Source organism: Enhydra lutris, unplaced genomic scaffold (assembly GCF_002288905.1).
Source record: "Enhydra lutris kenyoni isolate GAN:26980312 unplaced genomic scaffold, ASM228890v2 scaffoldscaffold168, whole genome shotgun sequence".
Lineage (NCBI taxonomy): Eukaryota > Metazoa > Chordata > Mammalia > Carnivora > Mustelidae > Enhydra > Enhydra lutris.
Window position 1 is genome coordinate 79,491 of NW_019154252.1, and position 25,984 is coordinate 105,474.

At 37.3% G+C, this 25,984-nt stretch overlaps 1 pseudogene; it reads left to right on the forward strand.

The window, feature by feature from the left end:
• Positions 1–24,242, forward strand: part of LOC111140108 — a 43,393-nt pseudogene extending 19,151 nt beyond the window's left edge.
• Positions 24,243–25,984: the final 1,742 nt, after the last annotated feature.

Genomic DNA, 25,984 nt, shown 5'->3' on the forward strand with positions numbered 1-25,984 from the left:
TTGTAGTAAAAAGTGTGTGTGAGTATCTGAATGGGCCACAATCTTGCAGGCAGAACCATTCCACGGAGATTTCATGGGACACCTGCCTCTCTTCTTCAGTCTTTTCTTTTTCTTATAATCAATAGAAAACTAACTTTCCTTTGAATAAAGTCTATAAAGGCTTTTGTAAGATAGTTTTAGAGTGAGAAAAATTAACATATAATGGTAAACAGAGGATGAGTTGCTAGAGCAGGAAGAACTTCTAGGAGGCTCGATTAAGAGAGTGAAAGTCGGATAGCCCTTTTAAGATGTCAGAGAGTGAGTGGAAAGTTAAATGTGATATGAAGAATGATCTTAAAAGGGGTTGAGTAAAGACAAGGTTTTCAAGAAGAAAGAAATATTCTACAAGACTGCAGAAATATTTGATGGAGAGCCTAAAAACAGAACAGCTAAGGAGAGAAAATAAGTTAAAGCTAACATGGCAAAAATCTGAATACAGGTGAGAAAATCTATCTATACCATCAAAGTAGAAAGTATAAAGAAAGTGTCAGACAAGAATAAAATGTCACACAGGAAACATGGGATACGCAAAGAAGAGGAAATTAGGATTAACTTTTCACATATTAAAAATAATACGGCACAAAAGGAGAATTCTTTAAGAAAGAAAATGATATGTCACATAAAACAGAAGTAATGTGTGCCAAGACCAAGGAATTAATCAAGAAGTTAAAAATTATTTTTTTAAATTTTCTATTTTTTATTAACATATAATGTATTATTAGCCCCGGGGTACAGGTCTGTGAATCACCAGGTTTACACACTTCACAGCACTCACCATAGCACATACCTTCCCCAAGAGAAGTTAAAAATTATTTTATGCAATACGTGCCCTGCATGGAGCACTGGGTGTGGTGCAAAAACAATGAATTTTGTTATGTTGAAAAGAAATTAAAAAAAAATTATTTTATGGCAAACATATCAACTCAAAAATCACACAGACTGATTAAGGTAGAATTTGATGTTTCTCTTAGGTTTGACATTTGATGGTTCTCTGCTGAGTCTTTCACCTCTTTAAACAAAACAACACAACACAACACAAAACAAAATTCTAAAAAGCTTTTGGATTAAGGTATATGAATAGAAGGGCAAAAGGTTAGCACAAGGAAAACTAACAATAACAATTACAAAGGAGAGAAGAAAGGCATTAGAATCCAGAAACCAGGAGCATAACTGAGTACCAATCAGAAGACTTATATAGACATCTTGCTGCAAACGTTGGCAAGCTTAGCAGAAGGCATGACACACAGGGCAAATGATGCGTCAGACATCCAAAATAGCTGATTGTGAATTTCAGAGGAGATCTGAAACAGGCCAAAATAGAGAGGTGGGAAAAGTATTAGTTAATTCAAAAATATGGCTTTGGTGTTCCACTACAATAATTCTTTCTATAAATCTGGACCCAAAATAGTGTTTGCCAGATAATCTTCGAAAATAAGTGAGGATGTTATATACCAAAGTGACCCACATTCTAATGCTCGATGGGTTGGGGAAGAAATAAAATAATGTGACAAGGAGCATAAGGCAAGTCTGCCCCCACAGTCCTTTATTTTTGTGTGTGCTCTGTAGACCCTCTCAAAAAAAATAAATAAATCAGAGAGAAGACAAATGGAAATGATGTGAAAAAGAGATGCTATCAGAGGTTAGTTAATAAGCCTAGGTACCTTCTGGAGATAACATCATTTTGACACTAGCGGACAAACCAAAGATGAGAATATTTAAAAATCTATAAAGGGTTCTCCAGGAAAGCTGTAGCAAGAGGAAGAGTGCTATCAAATAAGATGGGAGGAGATGATATTGAAAACCTCAAAGTGCAGGCCAGGCCACTGGCAATGCTTGACTTGCTTTGGAGAGGAAGAAGACACAGAATGGCATTAATGCAGTGAAAATAAGAGAACAGAAGATGAAAATAGCCAGAGGGTATTTTAACCATATTGGGAAGCAAGGTACGTATAATTAAGCTTTGCCAAGTGCCAATCCATGTGTGCACATGACAGCTCCCACCACTGCACGCAGCTCCTTCATTAAGGAGTCATTTGAAAGACCTCATGGCACAACAAGGGCAAGAAAACGTAATGGGATTGTTCGTACTTCTTATGAGGGTGTGATCAATGTCAAGGCATTTCATCAGTCAGTGTTTTTGTCTTTCAGATACACAGAAGGTGGCCCAAACTGGGCCAGGTGGTGATGCACAGCAGGGTGGAAAAGCACCCGCTTTGGCAGAAACAGACCCCTCTGAAATCAGGGTCTACCATCTCAGCTGCAGGGCTGAGCCCCTGGCCACCCCCCTGGAATCTCTGTTTTCTTATGTGTGCATCCTAAAGTGACAGTGAGAATTAGACAGGGTGATAGATGCAAAGTGCTCCAAGACTTCTGTAGACTTCAGTGGGGATAGAATTTCAAAATCTAAAGACTCGGAAGGGGGGATGGGAAGACAACACTGAAATAGTAAAACAAAATTGAAGAATTTAAACTTGAAAGGTTTAGACATATTTCTAGGCAGTTACTAGAAGTCACTGTGATACAGAGTGTTCCATAGAACACAAAATCACAGAAAGCACCTCCCAAGCATGAGCAATGTGAGGAGACAACAGACAACAGACAGCTTCTGGAGACACTGCTCTACAGGTTGGGGGTTGAGGGGATGAGTCAATTTTAATCACAGGTTGGGGCATGATTCAAAGAGAATAGCACAGAGAGCAAACACAGGTGGGAAATGCTCTGCAGGGGATGGCAGAAAGGGTAAAGCATTATTCATTCATTCATTCCCTCACAGATTTCACAAGTATTTACTGTGCTAGTCATAGTGAAAGAGTGAAAAGAACTGATTAGAAAAGAAATGACGTAGAAAAAGAGATGACAAGCACCACACACATTTGTTTTTATTAACTACATTATGATATGCCGGATGGTGATCATAGGAGAGTAAGAATCTATATCCAGAAATTTAGGGGGACCTTGGTTGGTTCGGTTGGTAGAACATGTGACTCTTGATCTCAAGGTCTTTCAGTTTAAGGCCTGCACTGGGTGTAAAGTTTACTTTAAAAAAAGAAAAGGTTTTTATGCCTTTATCACCCCCCCCCCAAAAAAAAGAAGACGAAGAAATTTGGGGCACTACATATAGGACACTGATTCATGTGAAACTCCTGGTCTGATTTTCATAAATTTGAGAGAAGGTGTTAGTTGGTCTGACTCAACGTGTCAGTCGTACTTGGGGAATAAGGAGGGAGGCATGCTTCACAGAGGTTTTTTGATGTGCCTTTGAGATGCTTTGAGCATCCACAGTTCTTAGCCTTGGTGGAAAAGGAGGAGCAGAGATGGAGGAATTTAACAATGGTTAGCATTCCTTCTGAACAATGTCTAAGAGACCAGCTAGTTATGAATGATGCATAAATAAACTTTAAGCTGTTCACTTCATTTTCAATTTAAAAGATCTTTGAAAGATATAAATCATGAAAATTATAAGGGATTTTATTTGGTATTGATCTACGAACTACACGGGGGCTAGGACTTTTTCATATTTATCTCTAACTACAGAGCTAGCACCTGGTATAGTGCCCTGCATAGAAATGGCATTTCGTATTTGTGGAAATTAATTAAGGATCTGTTTATCTTTCAGTGACCCTGTTTACTTATGCCCTTACCAATCACTTTGTAAAATAATTTCACACATATGCTTAGACTAACAAAATTAAATCCCAGCGTGTTCTTTCAAACATATTAATAGGTAACAAGAGGAGGCTGACATCATATTGTCACTAGTCTTTCTCAAATAGAAACTTTAAGAAATATTTCTCAAAATTAAAAAAAAATAGACAAGATGGTGACTTGTTGGCCTGGCAGCATAGTTGAGTTAATCCAGAAAGTATTTCTTCCCACCGCAGCAAAACTAAGCAAGGAAAAATAAAACAAGTATTACTGTATTTAGGAAATACTTATAAGGTCAAAATTACATACAGTTTCTGTAGTTATAACATTGCTATCACTCAGTAAGTGGCTGAAGAAATTAGAAATAATGTGAGGCAGAAATCCATCAAAATCCTTGAGGGAAATACAGGCAGCAACCTCTTCGACCTCAACCACAGCAACTTCTTGCTGAAACATCACCAAAAGGCAAGGGAAGCAAGGGCAAAAAGGAACTACTGGGACTCCATCAAGATCAAAAGCTTTTGCACAGCAAAGGAAACAGTCAACAAAACCAAAAGACAACTGACAGAATGGGAAAAAATATTTGCAAATGACATATCAGATAAAGGGCTAGTATCCAAAATCTATAAAGAACTTATCAAACTCAACACCCAAAGAACAAGTAATCCAATCAAGAGATGGGCAGAGGACACAAACAGACATTTCTGCAAAGAGGACATCCCGATGGCCAACAGACACATGAAAAAGTGCTCCATATCACTTGGCATCGGGAAACACAAATCAAAAGCACAATGAGATACCACCTCATGCCAGTCAGAATGGCTAAAATGGCTAAAAACAAGTCAGGAAATGACAGGTGCTGGCGAGGATGCAGAGAAAGGGGAATCCTCTACACTGTTGGTGGGAATGCAAGCTGGTGCAACCACTCTGGAAAACAGCATGGAGGTTCCTCAAAAAGTTGAAAATAGAGCTACCCTACAACCCAGCAATCGCACTACTGGGTATTTACCCTAAAGATACAAACGTAGTGATCTGAAGGGGCACGTGCACCTGAATGCTTATAGCAGCAATGTCCACAATAGCCAAACTATGGAAAGAACCTAGATGTCCATCAACAGATGAATGGATAAAGAAGATGTGGTATATATATATATAATGGAATACTATGCAGCCATCAAAAGAAATGAAATCTTGCCATTTGCGACAACGTGGATGGAACTAGAGGGTATTATGCTGAGCAAAATAAGTTAATCAGAGAAAGACAATTATCATATGATCTCCCTGATAAGAGGATGTTGGGAGGCATAGTGGGGGTTTGAGGAGTAGGGAAGGAAAAAATGAAACAAGATGGGATCAGGAGTGAGACAAACCATAAGAGACTCTTAATCTCATAAAACAAACTGAGGATTGCCGGGGGAAGGGGGGTAGGGAGACTGTGGTTGGGTTTTGGACACTGGGGAAGGTATATGCTATGGTGAGTGCTGTGAAAATTGTAAACCTGGAGATTCACAGACCTGTACCCCTGGGGCTAATAATACATTATATGTTAAAAGAAATAAAAATAAATAAAAATAAAGAAATACAAATAGACCACAATATTACTCACTTTTTAAAAATAACACAACACAAAATGTTGCCAAGATACTGAGCTTTATCATCTCTAACACTTGTTCTGGTTCCTTTTGTCCTGTCTACCCTATGTGACATTGTTTGTTGCTATAGTTAAATCTAGTTTTCATTTTTAGTGCTATTGCATGCTGCTGAGATGCACAAAAAGCTAACAAGACTGTGTCTTTTGGGAAAATTCCTCTATCAGTGTGCAACCTAAGCTTATTTCCCAGAGTGGTTTTTAAAGGTCTAAATGGCATGAGGAATGCTTTGTTTGTTCCTAGTTTTTTTCAGGCAAAAATATTTTCTCACATATCTGGTAATTGTGTTATGGGGTAGAGAATTCCCCTTTTCACCCTTATGTATTATTTCTATACAATTTGTCATATACAATACTGGCTGCATATTGATATATTGCCTGGTAAGAGTTGATACTTAACGGATCTCATCTTCAAAAGACTTTATCTTGATCATGGGCTCAACAGCCTTGAATAAATTCAGTGTACATATTCAAAGAATCTGTAGCTTAAGGATGGACCCAGACAAGTAAATTGCAATGGTTTTTGCTGGGAAGTGGAATCTGTAGGGAAGAAGGTTAAATTTTTATTTTTTACATGAATATATATATATATATATATATATATATATATAGCATAAATATATTTAATGATATAAATATATGTCTATGTATTTAAATCAGTGATATAAATATATATACCTATGAATCGTTATATATATAATTCAGATCAAATTTCTATACTTTCAAAACTTTCTCTATTAAGTTGCTTTTCTGTTTCAGAAAAATAGTAATACATGTCAAAAGAATACAGTTTCAAAACTGGCATAATCAAGGTCTAAGGTGCTTTGGAGACAAATCCCTCATTATTGAAGAAAGGTGTGCAAGGCTTGGGGCTAGGAATTAGCAAATGGCGTGTGGGTAAAAAGAAAACAAAGCAGTGAGTAATGATAATTCAGCTTTTAGCTGACATATGGCTTTAGTTCCCCTCTCCATGTGTTTCTGTATTCCACCCTTCCATTAGAAAATATTCATGATTCATCATCAGTCCATCATCTCTTTCAAGGCCCAGTTCTCAAGACACACGTCCATCACTGTTTCATTAGATGACTAGAAATATCTTTTTGGGGAAGTCTATCCTGAATAATTCCATCCTATTTTTAAACCCTGTACTTATTATTTTAAAAAAATCAGCTGCAAATATGCAAGGTTAGAGAAAATCCAGATTCATATCAGTTTTTGTGTGCCAAGGTGTGATGCAGCTGCCAACATTCAGTGCATCTGTAAACTACATCTCATATCAACTTCATAGAATTGTAGGGCTTAGACCAAGGAAGATAATGGTGTCAGTGTGTCCTCAGATTGTATGTACACCTTTGAAGTATCATGAATGCTGCAATGTCATATTCAAACATGTTCATAAAAAGAGAACAAATGGAGTGCTGTGAAGTATGTAAACCTGGCGATTCACAGACCTGTACCCCAGGGGCTAATAATACATTATATGTTTAGAAAAAAAATAAAAACAAATTAAAAAAGAGAGAGAGAGAGAGACCAAATGGTAATCATCTGGGACTCTTAAGAGAATGGATATATTTCACCTGAAATAAAGAAGATTTGACATATGCGGTCTCTTAATTCATGTATCTGAAAGATTTCACATGACAGATGGAATAGAAATGTTATTTATGTTTCCAAAAGAGAAGTGCTAGGATGAGTGGGGAGGAGGCGATAATAGGTTCTCAGCTCAACATGAAAGAGAACTTTCTAATAATGTTAAAGAAAAATTATCCTGATATTTGTTTAAAATGATAAGGAAGACTTTTGTCAAGACTATTGCAATGGGGGTATTGAACAGGGGAGAGAGATTAGGTTCAACTCCAAATACAACAAAGACAGTTGGGGATATTTATAGCACAGTGAGAAGAAGAAGCACAGTGAGGGGGTCAGTGGATGGAAAATTACCTAGAGGGCACATCAAGAACAGGGCATTCTTACTAAACTTACTTAATAGGATTCTTATAGAGGGCAGAGAGAGGGATTAGATATAAAGAGTGGGGATGAGGAATCTGATCAACTACCAAGTGTTCTCTGTCAAGTAGACATCCATCAAGGGTGGGGATTCCTGATAAATTGACTTAGGAGAATTCTTGCTAAATTGGAGCTTATCACAGATGGGCACAGAGACCTAGCTGAGAAGAGAACTCAAAGGAGCTTAACTCAAGTCTGGTCAAAGAGAGTCTTTGTCAATAATAGTTACACTAATGATAGTAATATTATATTTTATTTATTTATTTATTTATTTTTTTTTTTTAAAGATTTTATTTATTTATTTGACAGAGAGATCACAAGCAGGCAGAGAGGCAGGCAGAGAGAGAGGAGGAAGCAGGCTCCCTGCAGAGCAGAGAGCCCGATGCGGGGCTCGATCCCAGGACTCTGAGATCATGACCTGAGCCGAAGGCAGCGGCTTAACCCACTGAGCCACCCAGGCGCCCCAGTAATATTATATTTTAAACAGGTGATAACATTGAGGCTTCTAGAGGTTAGGCTTCCTAAGATCACTCACCTAGTGAGCTGGGATTCCAACTCAGAATGCAAGAACCCTAGAGCTCCAACAGTCAACTGTGGAGTTCTTCCACCTGTATCTTAGAAGAATCTGCTTTATAAGATGAAGAGCTTCTTCTCAGAGTTAGTCTTCAGCTATAGATTATTGAACCAAGGATGCTAAAGAAGAATTCCTGAACTGGTCAGGAGGAGAAGTCATTGCTGAGGTTTGTTCTAACTTCAAGTGCTCATGCTTTTATGATTGTGATGATTGATCGCTTTCATTTTTAATCTGGACTAGAAGGAATCTCAAAATAGACTAACATTTCTCCATATCCTTGCCAACACTTGTTAATTGTGACCTTTTAAAAAAATAATAGCCATTCTATTAAATCTGAGGTGATATCTTGTTGTGGGGAACACAGTGACTATAGTTAATAATTTTTGTAACTCTAGTTAAGAATGTATTGCACATTTGAAAGTGGCTAAGAGGATAGATTTTAAGAGTTCTCATCACAAGAAAAAATGTGTAACTATATGTGTGACGGATGTTAACTTCTTTGATTGTGATGATCACTTCACAGGATGTTGTACATCTGAAATTAATCAAATTTTGTATGTCAGTCATTTCTATCTCAATAAAATAATAAATGCATATATACAAGCCAACGAAAACTAACATAACACCCTCATTTAATTTTTTTCAATGTCTATTTTTTTCTTGTGAAAAGTGTTTTAATTTTCACAGAAATGACAGGGTTTTTAAAAAATGAACTGTGCTTTACACACAAAGTTACAGTAGTACAACATAGTGATTTTACAGCTCTTCGTTGTTCTCTGCTCACCACGAGTGTAGTCATGACCTGTCACCATATAATATATTACAATACTGTTGACTATGTTCCTTATGCTATACCTTTCATCTCCATGACTTATTCATTCTATACTTGGAAGACTGGACCTCCCACTCCCCGTCACCCATTTTGCCCATCCCTCCATTTCTCTTCCCTTTGACAACCATCAATTTGTTCTCTGTATATATGGGTCTGTTTCTGACCTTTTTTTTTTAACACTCCCATTTTAGAAGTGATAAAACAGAAACTAAGGAACATAAGATGAGTTATGCATGATCACATGGTAGGTTTGTGACAAAACAGATAATAGGTAATATCTCCCAACTCATGGGTCTGAGACTGTGCTTGTCTATTATTTCTTAAGGATCAAAACCATACCCAAACACCTTGTTGACTAGTTTTCCTTAAACAGTATTTTTTTTCATTCTTGCAGAAGTGCAGGAACGTGCAGCATTGCCTAACACATTCTTAACTTCTAAGATCCTCAGAATCTGGTCTTTAACTGTCCTTGGAGTTGGATGGATTTTATTCAATGTTAGGGAAAAAAGTGACCTGGAGGATGTTTCCACTAGAGTATTTTTAACCCTTTAAGTGCCTCCAAGATATCTGCAATTTAAAAGATGATCTACTACTCCAAATGAGGCTGGAAGAGGAGTTTCAGTTGGTATGACTTTGCTTTTTAAGAGAAAAGAGCTCTTTGTGGGTAGAAATATCTCTCACCTTGCAGAAGAAATGAAATGGCTCATCTTCCTGCATACTCCCAAGTCATTGATCCAGAAGCCTAAGAACCACAGGCACAAATAAAAATCACAGCTGACTCTAGACATGCTAGAACTAATTCCAGGCTTCATAAGACCTTCTCAAATCCAACTCTACTTAGATTGTTCTATGCATGTATGGAGATTTTTTTATTGTTCCACCAACTGTGTCAATAGGAAACTGCTGGAGTCTCATCTACCATCTCCCGGGAAGGGAGCTATGGTATGGATAACTGGACAATCAGCATAGCAGACCTCTGCACAGGATACTACTATGTAACATCTGCTTATGGATGTTCACTTTCATGGCTCCTTATTCAGGAAACCTGAACATCTAGGTTCAATTCAATAGACAAACTCTTCAGGCCTTCTTTTCCAAAGTGAAGTATGGTAGTTTATGTATGACGTTAAATTATTTAGGTAATCTTGGGGAAAAGAAACAACTAAGAACAACAGTGATGAATTTCATTTTTCTTTATTTGATACTTAATAAATAATGTATTATGTTTTGATGAAATTACAAACATTTGCTGGTAATTTCACAGTGCAGGATTGAAGTAAACAAAAATAATTTGTAACGTGCCTCCTGGAAGAATGGGAGCTAAAATGTTATTTTTAATTATACCTTACATTATTCCTATTAACTTAAGCAACAACAGGAACAATATTGAAGGAAAGCTTTTACAACATCGTGACCAAAGATTACAAGTTGGGCTTTGTGAAAACACGTGACTCGTAGGAACATGGGATAAATGATGCCTTCCCATTCCTGGTGATGCTCAACTTCAAAGCTAAAAGATGCTTTATATTTTGGATGGGAAGATGAAAGGGTTCTGCAGGAGTTTTGTCACCACCTTGGGGAATGGGTTCTCAAAAGTAATAGAGAAATAAGTCTGAAGCATTCCCTATGAGCAAACTATTAGTGTTTCTAGATTCAATACAGTGAGTGGACTTTGTGCAGAGAGTGGAGAAATCAGAAAGTCAGTCTAGCGTGGAGGCCTGTATTTTGGAGAGTTAGATTTCTCTGATTATTTTTTAAAGATTTATTTATTAATTGACAGAGACAGCAAGAGAGCACAAGCAAGGGGAACAGCAGAAGGAGAGGAAGAAGCAGGATCCCTGCAGAGCAGCGAGTCCAAGGCGGGGCTTGATCCCAGGACCTGGGTATCATGACCTGAGCAGAAGGAAGATACTAACCCACCTGAACCACCCAGGTGTGCTGATATCTCTAATTCTTGTGTTATGCTTTCTTCAGGAATAATTAGAGAAACTTAGAGGACTTTATAAAAGGTTAAGTGTGTATAGATGCTGTTATTTTCAAAAGAATGGGTGCTTGGAGGAAAATTAGTTAGCAAAGCAGGAAGAACATCAAGTTTGATGGGATCAAGTGAAGGGATTATCTAGGCTTGAGCTCCATCTCTTCCACATTCTATCAGAGTAACTTTGACAAAATCAACTTCTTCCTCCTCTCAAGTTTATCTCACTTGTTGAAAAGAAAAACAGAAGTCAATACTACATTTTACATAGTTTGCTGTAAGAACCAAATGAGCTACTACAGATGAATCATAAATGATGAAGAGTTAAGCTAAATAACTTAATGAATTTTTAAAGTATTTATTTTATTGTGAAATGTTCCAGTATTTGAAATGGTAGGAACTAGAATGGATATACGCATCTAATGAGATTTTGTTTAAAATGCTGCTAGTACCCTCAATTTCCTTGTTATAATGGCCACACCTACTTTTCTTTGGTTCAAATTCAACACTGATAACTTCCATTCTAAATGTAGTGGTTTAGGATACTGATTCTGAATCCAAACTCATGAGTTTGAATCTCATTTCTGACACTTACTAGTGAGCTACATTAATTCATCTTACTTTTTACTGCCTTATGTTTCTTCCCTGTAATGGGGATAATAATAAACACCACTTACCCAGGGAGGTTATTTGATGGATTAAATGACATCATATCTGTCATGTTCTCAGTACACTTCACACATAGTGAGGAACCAACCATGATGGCTATTTTTCTTATTTTCACACCAGCTCACCAAGGCAAATAAAGCAAAAACACATCCCACCTGAAGGCAACTTAATCCTCCCACCTGTGTCCCCCAGCCCATCCATTTCTCGTTCTTCAGAGACCCTGCTTCTTACTATACTTCTCCCTTTTCTCTTTTCTGAGAACCTTTGATTTTCAATGTTTATTGCACGATATCCTTAAACTTCATAAATCCCAATTTTTCATCAGTAAACAACTCTTTGAATAGACCATGAGAATGGATGTACCTAATGAACTTTCCCTATACTCTCTATTCTTGCTTTTTCATGCCTCAAATAATCCTAAATACACTATCTTTGGGGGGAAAAGGTAATGCTTTGAAATACCTAGGTCTAGTATATATTCATATCCCACTTCTTGATTCTATAACTTCTCTGCCTCCTTCCAACCCCCTAACCATAACTTCTTTCTTAACCTTCTTTTATTTTTGCTCTGTTTCATTGGAGAAGACTCATTCATTTGCTTGGTTTCAGTGATAATCTCTATGAGGACAACTCCAAGAATTCTATCATGGGACCTGATCTCTCTCTGTTCCAACTTTTCATTGGATCAGAAATACACTCAAAAATACAAAAATACAAAAAAAAAAAAAAGATATTTACTCCAATCACAAAGTTTTCACTCAAAATTAGCCCTTTTTTCTAATTCACTATCCCTGTTCATGGTGTTTCCATTGTCCCAGCCCCTTAGATCTGAAGGTATAAAGATACCTTTGACTAATTCCTCTTATTTATTCACTATACTGTGTAAACATAGAGAACTCCATAGTTTTACTGACAAAGAATTATTTTGTTCTTCACCTTCTTCCTAGCTCCATAAATTGGGGCCAAATTTCAACCACAATTACGTGATGATTACAGTCCTTTCTTTAGCTTTTCCAGAATTTCTGTTGGTTTTTCACCCAATTTTTCTGATTATAATTAACAGTCAAAAGAGCTATCATTACATGGGTTTTTATCTTATGAACCCCTGACTGAAAGCCTAAATGTCCATCATTGTTACTAGATCAAATCTGAAGTCCAGTGACACGTTTTCAGATTTCCCATTACCCAAAAAAGACCTGCATAAAATGTTCATAACTCGTTACTTTTGTAACACTTCTGTTCTACTTAGGCTTACCTCTTTAAGGCTCCCCAAAAACATTTTGCAGCATTCTTTGCTCGTATCTGCGACTGTTGTATGAGGATACGTCTTTCCTACCACCCATACAAATTCAACCACTCTGTATCAGTCAGCTTTGTATAAGTCATAGTAGAGTAAGAAGCAATTCTTAGTTCTTAGTAGTTTACAACAACAAAAAATTTTCCCTCATGCTGCCCTAATATCAGTTGCTCTGTGATTTTCTACATAATTTCTATGGTGGCCTCAAATTGAGAGAGCAGTCTCACCTGGGACAATGACATTCTTCTTGCAGAAGTCACATTAAACAAAATGGTGGGGGTTGTTAAAGCTTTTGCTCTAATTGTAACATTTCACATCAGTTCACATCCTCTAGACAAAGCAAGCTGCTTGGTGCAGCTTGATGTAAGTAAACTGGTCTACAAATGAAGGGTTGTGATGTGTGCTTATTACATGAAAAGGATGCCTTTTCACATTAAGAGGCAGAGGAAATCCCATGGCCAAGTCTGACATCATAGAATAAGGATGTACTTCCACAAAGAGGAGCAGCTAACATTTTGAAAATGTATAAAGTCTACTGCAGTTTACTCTCTTTGCCACAAATATTGACTTTCCTCTCTTTTGCCCACAAAATATGCCCACAAAATATACTCACATCCTCCTCAAGAAAGAAAACTCAACATATAAGATCAACACTTTAATCTTATGATATTCTATATCTGTATCAGGTCAGACCATGGTTGCTTTTGATTTACATATTTATGAACTTTAAAGACAAATTATATGCCCACCACATGCCCTATGGTAGTACAGGGACATTAAAATCCTGGGAAATATTTACATTTGGAAAGGGAAATATAAGCAGCATATGGCAGTGATGGACCAATAGTATAATGTTCAAAAGTGGCTAGAGAGAAGTTATGAGGCATGCTATCCTGGACAGGAAGTGAGTTCTGAATCAGGCCCTGGGTCTACTCCTTCAGAGCAGCACCCTGGTGTACTGTTCCCTGTATTCTCCAGGCTACACGGACTTGCTGCTTTTATGAATTCATGGAGTACTAGTAATAAGTGTTATCACATTTTGTGTGTTTATTTGAAACATTCTGATCTTATTTCGTGTATATTAATGTCATCTCTCTAAACAATTTGTAACCCCTTCAATAAGAGAGACTGAATCTTAACAGTGTTGCCAATGCATGAGAATGCATATATGCAATAGCACTTAGGGCAAATTTCTAGAAGTACAGTAAAAAGACATGACCATTTGATTCGAGCTGACCCTTCCTGAGGATAAGCTAGTCCACCAAAAGGAGTTCCAAAAGTCACAACTTTGTAAGAATTATGTATATAGCAAAGGGTGCAAGTGTGTATATAATAGGCTGCTACTCATTTTCTAAGTGCAGACATGGCTTTTTGACCATGATTCTCTTGATTTCATGCATCTTTTATAGGCCTGGGTTTTGTTTATGTTTTTTATTAAGGAGATATTATTGGTATCAGGATGTCTAAGCAGCAGTCAGTAAACACTGGCAGCCAGTTGTCCTAGCACCTTCCTGACCCCCATCCTATATATCTAGGGCTCCATTTGTAGATCGGGGTAATTATATTCTACCCTTCACTGTAACCGAGTTGTCATGAGACTCTCTAAGTAGACATAATTGACTGTTTCAAGTATTTTACTGTTTGAGTAAAGAAAATTCCATTGTGATTTCTAAAGTCAGGTTTATGTAAAGCTCTTAAGTAAGCAGGTGTGTCTTTAAGTTATTTGGTCTCTATATGCACTTCTATGAAGTTAGGAAAGAGAGAATACTTTAGAGGTAAGTATGTTTGGTTGTGTTAGTGAGGAGACAATTTTGGACAATGAGCCATTTATGACTTCCTCAAGAATACCATGAACAATACTTCTTGCCACTTAGATAGCATAGAAAACTGTCCCCCTTTGAGGATACACAATCCTTTGAGATAGATGTTAATAACTCTTTTTTTAGAGGGGAGGGGCACGGGAGAGGGAGAGAGAGAATATTAAGCAGGAGATTAACACAGGGCTCCATCTCACGATTGTGAGGCACAATCAGGAATCTCATGCTTAACCAACTGAGCCACCCTAGTGCCCCAAGAATTGTTCATAGTACAAAGACTATAGTGTACAATAGAATTTAGAGCATATTGCACTGCAAGGCAGATGGACTGTGAATCTGAATTTTCTTTTCTAATTGGAGTGTTCATAAAGTTCATATTTCTCACAGCTCTATTACCTCTTAATGACATTCCTTAGTTTTATTCTGATCTCTACTATAGAATGAATATATACCCCATATATATAATTATGTGTGTATAACACACACATACACACACACACTCTCTCTCTCTCTCTCTCTCTCTCTCTCTCTCTCTCTCTCTCTCCCCCTTCTATATCCTGGGTATTAGCAAATTTTAGGATGGTGTGGAGACCTTCCAGTTTAGCATCTTACGTGGGCAAGGCATATAAGAAATGAGAAAGTTATCAATCTGGTCTACAACTGAAGAGTTTTGATGTGTGCATATTATGCACTGGCAAAACACAAATGGACTTTAGGTATCATGAGATGCCAAGCAGCCTGGGAAGATTGTAAACTCTAAATTAATTGCTAGCACTTCATATCCAGAAGTGTTAACAAGAAATGAACGTTTTCTGAGAGTTCAACATTAAAAGTCAGCCCTTTGGTAAAAGGTGCTATCTGTTTCTTATAAGGTGATATTAATAACAGCTCACATTTGTTGAAGGTTTCCTATACCTCAGGCACAATTCTCAGCACACTGGATATGTTGACTCACTTAATCCTGTAATAGAACTGAGATATGTATTATTATTATTCACATTTTGAGATGAGAAACTGAAGCAAAGAAAACTTAAGTAATCTCCCTAGAGTTATTCACCCAGGATCCAATCCAGGAAATTTGGTTTTATAGCATGTGCATTGATCACTATGCAAAGTAGTTTATCTGGTGATAACAGTTATTCTGAAAACAAGAACAGAGTAACTGCTGCAAGCCTGAATATGGTGCTGTCGTGGTCATCTGAAGTTCATCTGCTATCATCTTTATGGAAGTCTTATTTTCCATGTCAGACCTGAATCAATGGCCAGCCTATTCACAGGGTCTCCAGGGTTCATGGCATATATAAAATTCCCTGGAGTCTGTGAGCCAGACTGTCTTCTCTGTGTATCATTGGAGAGCAGGGTATGATAAGGAGGCCTGAATGGATTTGGAAAAAATAGATTTTCTTTTTTAAAAATATTTTTTAAAAATTTATAATTTGCTTGACAGTGACACAGAGAGAGACAGCATGAGATGGAACGCAAGCAGGGGGGATGGGAGAGGAGAAGCAGACTCCCTGTGGAGCAGGGAACCCAACCTAGGGCTAGATTTCAGGACCCTGGCTGGGATCAGGACCTGAGTTAAAGGGAGATGCTTAAGACTGAGCCACCCAGGGGCTTCAAGTATAGAATTTCATTGGGAGAATTAACATTTCCTTTCATTCATTCATTTGAGACATCATCAACTGAAATGTGTAGCAGTGATTCGTTTTCTATTCTATACATGTATGGTGGAAACTCTACAAGGAAAATTCATAGTGTAGACAGGTTTTAAAAGAAACTAACACTTAACAATAGTAAAGGCACATAGAAATTAGGGATCCTGATATTAGTTACAGGTTGGCTAAACTCTTATTCCTGCCCCTCCAAAAATTATTATTATTAGCTGATCTTCTAGTAAATATTTGTCTCAGATTTCTTACTTCCTCTTAATTCTAAAGCTCTCTGCTCATTCAGTTTATATTTGTTATCTAGTAACCTGACATCTACCTTCATTTTATCTCTGCAATATATCCCTGCTCTATTTATGTGATGGCTACAACTCATCTCTTCTTATCTATTAGTATGTTCTTTGTAGCCAGATTTTGCTTCTCCAGCTTCTTAGAATTTAAAATTTTGTTGGGAATGCAGAATGATGCGATGGCTCTTGGGATTTTCATATCAGGATACCCAGAGAAAAATTAATTTGGCTAAGAATTTGTACATTATTTTCACTCATTCATTCATTCAATGAATATGTTTTAAGCACCCACTCAAAAAATCTGCCTGTCTGCCAGGCACTCTTGCAGAATCAAGGTAAGCCAATGTGCACAACAAATCCCAGCCCTCTGGTGATTTCATTTTTGTGAGCGAGACAGAATCTTTCTTCAAAGGTATCCGCCTTTCATTAATGTTAGTTTGTACATTCTACACGTTGGGTCCGCTGCCCAAATCAAGGCTAGAAACCAGGCAGCAGGTATGAGGAATTGCCTTATTAACCTGAGGTCACTACTTTTGCCCAGTTCAGTTCTGACCTCAATGCTGTAGCTCACAAATCTTGAGTCTTAGTGTATGTCTGACTGAGTTCTTCAAAGAAGTACAGTGTTCTCTCATGGCTGGTGATGAACAAGTGGCTGTCATCTCTGCTGCTGTAAACAGGTACCTCGGTAAACTGGAATCTGGCAAAAGAACAATATTTGAGAATGCTTTCTTAGCTCATCTTGTCTGCCATCACCAAACCTGCTTGGGAAACCTCAAAACTGAAAGAAAGATCTCAGAACAGTCAGATGCAACACTGAAAGATGTTGTAGCAATTTGGGGGGCTGGTATTAAAACTTAAACTCCCATAGATTCACATAAAATATCAGTTGTTTTTGTCATTGTTTCTTCTAGTCATCATTTCCATTTGTGTGTGTGCATGTGTGTATATATATATATATGTGTGTGTGTGCATATATATATATACACATTCTCATATTCCTAACCTGGAGTAATTATGTGAGAAATAAAGAATCCCTATTCCTTGGTGAAAAAATATATATAATGTCATGTTGTAATATTCTTTGAGGAAAACTGAAGGACAGTGCAGAATAGACAGTGATATTGGAATAGCTCTTATTTTAGATTGGATAAGGCAGGGATAGCCTTCTGTAAAGGTGAAAATTCAAACAAATGCTTATATGGAGTAAAGGACATGTATCAAGAAATCATTCAACAAATAATAACATAATGATATGGAAAATAATTGAGGGTGATGATATGAGTATTATGAACAAGGAGTATGGCATATAATTTAGAAAATATTTGCTGTTTCTTGATAAAAATATTTCTATTTGGTTGGAGGTTGGAGGTGAAATCAATTGTCCAAAGCCATCAAGTGAGAGGAAAGCAAACAAGTGACTTCAATGTGCGATAGTCTATTTCTTTAACATTTATGTATGTTTATATTAAATTAAAAATGTATACAGTGACACAGGCCTTCCCTCTACTCTTCACATGTCTTTTGTAATCATGGAACAAACATTTTAAGAACAATTCCTAAGGCAAGCGTTACAATTTGATAAAAATAATAAAAATGAAAATACCATGTGCTAAAGAGTAACTGCATTTTAATCATTTAGGCAGTGACTTGAGCACGCTCAAGAAGATATATATATATACTGAAAGAAATGACTGTCATAGATGTCTTGTCCATGAAAATATTGTAGAAAAACATATCATTAAGGCATGAAGAGACTTCGTCCATAAATTTCCATAGCTGAGGAACAGAAACCATGATGTAGATGAGTTAGCTTCACCATTCCCTCATTTAATTGTTTCATATATTTTTAGGATTCAAAAATTCACTGGAGGCTCCCTTCATGGCTAGGATGTGGAGTTCTCGAGAAAGTGTTGCCACTATCCTGATAACAATGAGAAACAACTAGACAGATAAACCACAAAATAACTCTTCCTTTGCACATCAAGCAGCTGAATTCCCAAATCAGACTAGAAACCTGAAATCCAGGGAGAGATGGGGGCCCCAAGGAAAACAAAACAACAACAACAACAACAAGAAATAGGACTGGCTTATCACAGATAGGCAGGGTATGAGACCAGATAGTGCCACTACACAAGCAAGTAAGAATAAATCAGCCAATTTTTTCATCAATTTATAAAGGCTGGGTGGAGGTTAAAATCACTCTGTAGAACTCCTGGAACTATCAAAACAAGGACATCTGTACCCACAGAGAGGCATTTATCCATCCATGGACTTCCACTGGGTACTATTAAGAAAGACTGGGAACAGGTGGAGATACAAGAAAGGGTCTTCTTTTTAACTGGCAGAGATTCAGGAAGTTATTTGCATCCCCTAGAAAAGTCACAAAGCCCCATCCTTTTCTCTCAAAAGCCTAAGTCTATCACTCCCAGACACTAGCAAAAGCCCTCTACCCCAAGGGAAGGGGAAACTAAAAGCTCTGAGCGCAGCATCTTACACCAATACTAATGGAGAGGTCTTCTACAAGTGGGGAATGGCAAAACAAAAAACAAACAAACAAAAAAAAAACGTTCTGCTGCATAAGACCTACCACAACACAACTTACAGTTCCCTTATTCCTTGGGAAGGAAGAGCAGGTACATTGAGAGAAACCTATCATTGTCACCACACAGACTTACCTGACTTGAAGGTGAACGAACTATGCTACATAAGAGCAAGCACCAAGTAGAAGCCATAAGAGTCTAACCTTGGGGAGAAACAACAGTGGTTTAAGAGAACACCACTGTAGCACAGGCTTACAGGATGGCTAAAATTGAGAGCAGACACAAAGTTTGAGGGAATCCTCCACCAGTCACAAACACACCAATCCTAAAATAATAGCATTGCCTTGTGTAATGCATGGCTTTCTAGATTTCCACGAATATGTCAGAGCTTATCAAAGGCCTTATGGCCCAAAGCATCTCAAAACCCAGCTTTTCCTTCCAAACTTTTGGTTAGTATATCCTTTGTCCCAAGAGTTATCTATTTCCCAAGGCAAAAACTACTAACATAATTGCTTATAAAACTTTTTAAATGAATGTGTCCTGGGTCTCTGGCTCAACACTAGGAGAATTGTGAGTTTGGTGCATTAAAGGCAATTCCTTTGTAATGGTCCTTGAGTAAGCCACAAGGCAGGTTAATACAAAGAAAAAGAAAGAAAGAAAGAAAGAAAGAAAGAAAGAAAGAAAAAGAAACCAACCCATTGTCAAGAGGCAAATTAATCAATAGGAAAGGACTCAGAGATGGCCAGATATTCAAACTATCAGAGAATTCAAAATAATTATGATTAATATATTACAGGTTAAAGTAGGAGAGCTCTATATGAAGAATGAACATATGGAGGTTTTGCAGAGCATTAGAAATTATAGGAAAAAAAGGTGGAAATGATAGAAATATAAAAACCTGATGTCAAAGAGCAATAGCATCTGCCTTCAGCTCCTCAGTAGGTCTGAAACTAAACAGCACACTTCTAAATAACCCATGGGTTGAAGTAGGAGTCACAAGGAGAATTTGAAAATATTTGAAATATTTTATTGGAAATAAAAGTAATGTGGGGCAACTGGGTGGATCAGTTGGTTAAGCAAGCAACGTCAGCTCAGGTCATGATCCCAGGGTCCTGGTCTTGAGCCCCATGTTGAGCTCCCTGCTCAGCAGGGAGCCTGCTTCTCCCTCTTATTCTGCCCCTCTCTCCGATTCATGATCTCTCTTTCTTTCCCTCTCTCTCTTTCTCTCAAATACGTAAATAAACCCTTAAAAAAGAAAATAAATATAACATACCAAAATTTGTGAGATGTGGCTAATGAACAGGAAAGTAATACTGTTAAATGCTGATATTAGAATATGTCTCAAAGTGATATTAATTTTCATCTTAAGAAACTAGAATGAGAAGAGCAAATGAAACTCAGGTCAAACAAAAGGAAGATGTAGTAAAGCAAAAGTAGAAGCAATAAACTTGAAAAGAGAAAGACAACCAATAAAATGAATGAAACCAAATGCTAATTACTAAGATCAATATAATCACTAAGCTTTAACAATAGGTCTTATGAAAAAAAAAGAATGTAAAAATAAACAATATTAGCAAGAAAGAAAAGGACATACCAGCAGGTCATCCTAATATTAATAGGTTAATGAGGGAATATTATAAACAACTTGATGTTCATAAATCCTAAAATCTAGATAAAATGGACAAAGTTCTTGAATGGCACAAAGTACCAAAGATTACTCAGGACGACATATGTTACTAGAATCCTATGTTTCTATATACAGAATATAATTCTACATTATGTTCATTAAAACATAATACTATATTTATTAAAGAAATTGAATCGTAAGTTAATAATTTTCTACCACTGACAACCAAAAAACAAAAACAAGCAACATAAACAATTTTAGGCCCAGATATGTCACTAGTGAATTTCACCAAGCAGTTGAAGATAACAGCAACAGAATAGAAACCTCCAGAAAGTAAAAGGTAAAGAACACTTCCCAGGGCACTTTTCAGCTCCAGGATTACACTGATACAGAAACCAGACAAAGATATTCCAAGAAGCAAAAACTACACACCAACATCCTTCATGAATAGAGACATAAAAATACTCAAAAAATACTACAGGTAGAATCCAGAAATGTATAACACATCAGGACATTATCTCGAGAATGCAGGAATGCATTTTCACATATGAAAACAAACTAATTTAATTGGCCATTTAATAAATTGAAGAAGAAAAACACATAGCCACTTCAATAGAAATAGTCAATACCTCTGATATAATTCAACAATTTCTTTATGACAAAAATACCTTCACAAATGAATCATAGAAGGAAACTTTCTCAACCTGATAATGAACATCTGCAAAAACAAAAACAAAACAAAACTACAGCTAAATCATACTTCATGACAAATGAGTAAATGCTTCCCCTCTTATATCAGAATCAAAGCAAGTATTCTTCTCTCACTGTTCCTAATCAACATCATAGTGGTGGCCCTAGCCAGTACAATAAGGAAAAAAGAAAGAAAGAAAGAAAAATAGATAGATGAGTGACTCCACTCATGTATAACATGATGCTCTATGGAGAAATAGCTTAAAAAGTCTACAAGAAAAACCACTAGTGCCAATAAATAAATTCTGATATAATGAGGTATAAAAGCAATATGAAAAAAAATCAATCTTCTTTCACATTGAAATAATTGCACTTAGAAATTGAAATAGTAATTACCAAGTACAATGTAGCAAAAATATTTCAAAGTATTTTTCACATTTACATACATTTGCACAATGTCTTTAAGATGTATATAATAAAACACTGAAAACATTGAAATCAAAGACATAGATAAATGGAGAATTGTACTGTGCTCATAAATTGAGTCAAATTTTTAATATTTCAATTCTCCCCCAATTTATTTACACTTTCAATTCGATTCTAAATAAAATCCAAGCAAAGTAAGTGAAAAAAGTCAAGCAGAGAAAGAAAATTATCAGATGGTTTCCCTCATATATAGATCATAAGGAATAGCATGGAGGACTTACAGGGGAAGGGAGGGGAGAGTGAATGGGAAGAAATCAGAGAGGGAGACAAACCATGAGACCCTGGACTCTGGGAAACAACTGAGGCTTATAGAAGCAGGGGAGGATGGAGTACCTGGGTGATGACGGTTATTAAGAGAGCATGTGTGGTGATGAGCACTGGGTGTTATAGGGAACTAATGAATCATTGAACACAACATCAAAAACTAATGATGTACAATGTTGGCTAACTGGACATAATAACCGTATTTTTAAAAAAAATCCAAGCCTGGGGGGCTCAGTCATTGGACATCTGCCTTGGGCTCCAGTCGTGATCCCAGGGTCCTTGAATCGAGCCCCACATCAGGCTTCCTGCTCTGCTAAGGGGTCTGCTTCTTCCTCTCCCACTCCCCCTGTTTGTGTTCCCTCTCTCACTGTCTATCTCTGTGTGTGTGTGTGCGTGTGAAATAAATAAAATCTTAAAAAAAAAACCCCAAGCAAGGTATTTTGTTTATTTGCTTGTGTGCTTTGTAGAGATCAACAAGCTGATATTAAAATGTATATAGAGGCAGCTCTTTCAAGATGGTGGAGCTCTGCCAGTTGCCTGATCAGGGCTCTTCAGCAAAAGCCCTTGTCCGTTTAAAAGAGGGAAGCTTATCTAACACATAGAATGAAAAGCACAGCTCTTTACCAAGAAAACACCTGTTTGGAAAGGCAGGCATATGGGCTCCACTGTGGAGATGCTTTTCAGAAATTCAAAAAGGAGTTGACTCTTTTCAGATGAAGGTGACAGGCATAAATACAAGGCCACCCAAAAGAAACCAGAAAGTTGCAATGGTCCCACTGAAATTGATGGCAAGAATGTCCACACCAGATAAGAAAGCCTCACAGAAGATTGGTTTCCAATTACATAACCTACTCAAGCTTCCCAAAGCACATAAATGGTGCATATGTGAGTGATTGTACTCAAATATAGATAAGCAACTGTTTGAAGGCGATGATGACTTCTGTGTCTGTCAGGAGGAGTACTTTCCTACTTTCAAAACAAGAAAGTTAACAAGAATCGAAAAATTGGGTGACTTATGGTAAAACCACAGAGACGTTCTTGTGCCTTTTTTGAGGAAGAGAGACCAGCATTAAAACAGACATGACAGAAAATAAGACTCTTACAACAAAGGAAAGTTGCAGATGTTTCCCAGTTTGCAGATCTCCCAGATGAAATTCCTTTGCCCCTGGTTATCGGAACCAAAGTTACAGCTCGATTACGTGGTGGTCATGACTGTCTCTTCACTGGACAAACAGTTGCTGTGGATACTTTTAATGCTACTTATAGAGTAACTTTTGAAAGGGCAGGGCTTGGCACCCATACCGTCCCTGTACCATCCCTGACTATGAAGTTCTTAGTCATGAGCCTCATGAGACAATGCCAGTTGCTGCCTTTGGACAAAAACAGGGACCTTCCTGATTCTTTATGACTCCACCACTGTTACATTATACTCCTCCTCTCCAGTCACCAATTATGGATAACGATCCTGTACTAGCAGTCACCTTAGTGAAGTAAGATTTCTGCTCTGACACTGAAACGCTAGGTGGTTTTCCAGTACAATTCCTTATCCAAGTGACCAAATTGTCAAAAATTCTCATGATTAAAAAGGAACATATCAAAAAATGAAGAGCGATGAACACAGAAGCAGAAAAATTGAAATCCTATCCCATGCCCATTGGCATTGAATTTCAGCAGAGATATGCAACCATCCTTCTGGAGCTTGAACATCTCAACAAGGACCTCAACAAAGTTTTGCATGAAGTGCAGCACTACTGCTATGAGCCCGCTCCAGACCAGGGCAGGCAGCCTGTGGACCAGCCCACAGATAGGAGACAGAAGTGTGAGGAGGAAGCCCAGGAGCTGGTCTGGCAGCCAGCCTCTCCACTGGATGGTCCTGTGTTGAGAATGAAAATCTGACAGACTTCATCTCCAGCTCACTCCTACTTTATTACAAATTAAGTGTCTGGCAGAAGGAGAGCTGAATTCTTTGAGTTCAAATCACTTACAGATTCATTAAATGATACCAAGAGTACAATAGATGCTTCTCAGATCCGTTGCTTTCAGAATAATGTAGAAACCCATGTTTCACACATTCAGAGTGGCCTAAACCAGATGGGAAACCTGCAGGCCTTTGCTGTCAGAGACACCAACAGACACAGAAACAGCCTTCCCTGTTCCACCCGCACAGGACACTAGCATCCCTTCACCTTGGCTTCCATCAGCAAATGACCCATGTGCTGGAAAACAAGGGAACTGTGCATCTCCAGCGAAGACACTGGAATATACTGTCGTGCTCCTTGAACCGCCACTGCTGACCAGCATTCTGTTTATTTCTCTTTCTATGATTCAGCTTCAGTAGCATCACTTATGTTACATGTTTATTGGCAAGTGTTTTTCACCCAAAACTGTCTGAAGGTAATACGCTTTCATGGAAGAGTGTATGGACCCCTTTGTCGATGGGCATGAATTCAGTCAACAGGCACAGACAGCTGTTTCTGGGGCCAGCGCCCACAGACAAGTCCCTCCTGTGGGGAGTTGTGGTCTGAGGGCTGTGGTGCCAGTGGATTAGCTCCCCCCAGCCCACAGGCTCTGGAAGCCAGCACCCTCCAGAGGCGGGAAGTTACTTGTGGAGGAAGCCACCAGAACAGGCATGGGAGATGCAGCCTTGACAAGTATGTGGGGTGGATACCTGAAGGGTGACGAGGCTCTAGAAATCATTTAATAATCATAAATATTTTAATTTCTCAAAATTTACAAAAGAAACTTTTGTTGTTTGTTGAAAGAAAAGGAAGGAGTAGGAGAAAAATAAATTACTTGCAAAATGCTACATTTCAGCAAGTGGACTTAGCCTGACTTTTCCCATCAATTCAGGGCAAAAAGTGCTATTATTATGAGACTCATTTAAAAAGACATAACACACTATTTTCATATTTTTCTTTATTTGCTCAAGTTTTCAAGCAGCCGACTGCAACCGTACACAATTTGCAAAGTCAAAAGATTTTATAAGGAAAACACATAAAACCAGTGCTGTGAAATGTAGAAAAAAAGTTTGTATTTAGTTGTGGGTTTTTTTTGTTGTTGTTTTCTTGGTTTTTTAAAGTAAAAACCCTGCCTAAAATGTTAATCTTGTAAAAAGTATGTATTTGGGATTTTCTTTGTTTTAATATAGAATATTATAAAGTCAAAATACATTAAAATTGTTCTCAGATCTGAAGTTTAAGATAGAGCTGTAGACGTGGCTTCGATTCTTTTAGATGTCTCATAAAATGGGACTTTTTTATGTTAATGTATGGTAAAACTAAAATGAGATTATTTTCTATTTGAAATTTTTGTAGAGTTTAAAAAATGGTTCCATATTCTTTGCTGGTATTGTGCCACTGCAGACATTTGTGCAGTTTATACTTAGCTAAACTGTTTTGTTAATTACGAAATGCATAAATCCTTTATTCTTAATATTTGTAATTCTAAATAAATTGATATTTGAAAAGTAAAAACAAAATGTATATAGAGAAGCAAAGGAACTAGAGTAGCCATTAGAAAAAGAAAAAGAAGAAAGAAGGAGGAAAAACAGTGTTAGAGGAGGAATCACACTACATAATCTTAAGACTAACTATAAGTGAATGAGTACAGTATTGACAAAAGCGTAGACTCCTAGGTCAAGAGAATGAAAGAGTCCAAAAATTGATACACATGTATATTTGGTCAGGTAAAGAAGCCAAGACAGTCAAATAGAGAAAAGAATGTATTTTCAGCAAATAGTGCTGGAGCTATTAAACATCCATAAGCAAAACACAGAACAAGACAAAACAAAACCTCACCTCGACTCATATCTTGTACCACATACAAAAATTAGTATAAAGAAGATAACAGATATAAAAGTAAATGCAAAACTCTAAGATTTTTTGAGTAAAATTTTTAAAAGAAAACTGCTTGCATCC